Consider the following 1060-nt stretch of genomic DNA (forward strand, 5'->3'; position numbering starts at 1 on the left):
GGGGCCCTCTGGCATCCCAAGCCAGCTCTTAACCAACGCGCCACTCGGCTGGCCCTAGTAGGTGTTATTTTTATGCAACTATACAGACGAGAAAATTGAGGCACAATGAAGTTAGTATGGAATTAAAACCTAGGCAGTCACATTCCAAATGTCATAATTTTAATCACTACATTACACTGCTTCTCAGTCAATACAAAAGAATGCACAATTTGAAGAAACACTCCAGGTCTTGGTATTAATAAAATGCCAAGCAAAGAGCTGAGCACTTAAAAAATTTCTCATGTTTCTAATGAGTATCTTTTTTTTTTTAACTTCACTAATGTTTAGCCTTTTCTATCCACAATTATCTCAAAGAAGAAAGAAATCATGTACTCTCATTTGCCACCATAAAAACATCCAATTGGAAAAAGTGTTTACCTGGGTAAATGACTACTAACATACTATTTTACAATATAGAGTTTATTCTCTCTCTCATTAAAGGGAGAAAAATCAAGAATACACAATCAAGTAACAAATGGAAATCCATCACAGATTATGTTTGGAAAACTCTGTTAATTACAGGCATGCACAAAGAAGACCTGAGAAGGCCCAGAGGAAAGTTAGAGGTGAAGCAGATTTGATGACTGAGTTTTGAATGTACTCCCCCAACCCATACACCAATCTACCGGAAGATGGTGAAACACTTATGGCTAGATGTGTTTGAGTGCCACCAGTGCCTAAATTATCAACCACAAAGCTATGCAGACAGCAGTGACTTCCAGAAAGCCAGGCTGAAAAAAATAAAAAACTGAACAGAGATATCAGCAACCACACACTTGGAAGGAAATAAGATTCTGGCATACAGGCAGGCTGCTAAAACAAAAATCAACCCATTAAAAAAAAAAACCCACAGAAGAAAACCAGAATCCAGAATTGCTACAATATATTATCTAAAATGTCTAGTTTTCTATAAAAAAGTTTTAACACATGCGAAGAAAAAGGAAACTGTGACTGATATTCAGGGGAAAAAGTTCAATTAAAAAGGATTATGAGTGGATTCAGAAGATGGACTTAGGGCCGG

General features: G+C 36.8%; 1 protein-coding gene across 2 annotated transcripts in view; it reads right to left on the reverse strand.

Moving 5' to 3' along the window:
- The window catches only part of CDKL4 (cyclin dependent kinase like 4), a 54208-nt gene that overhangs the window by 34985 nt on the left and 18163 nt on the right, over positions 1 to 1060 (reverse strand). The window lies entirely within an intron of this gene.

Source organism: Hipposideros armiger, unplaced genomic scaffold (assembly GCF_001890085.2).
Source record: "Hipposideros armiger isolate ML-2016 unplaced genomic scaffold, ASM189008v1 scaffold_116, whole genome shotgun sequence".
Classification (NCBI taxonomy): domain Eukaryota; kingdom Metazoa; phylum Chordata; class Mammalia; order Chiroptera; family Hipposideridae; genus Hipposideros; species Hipposideros armiger.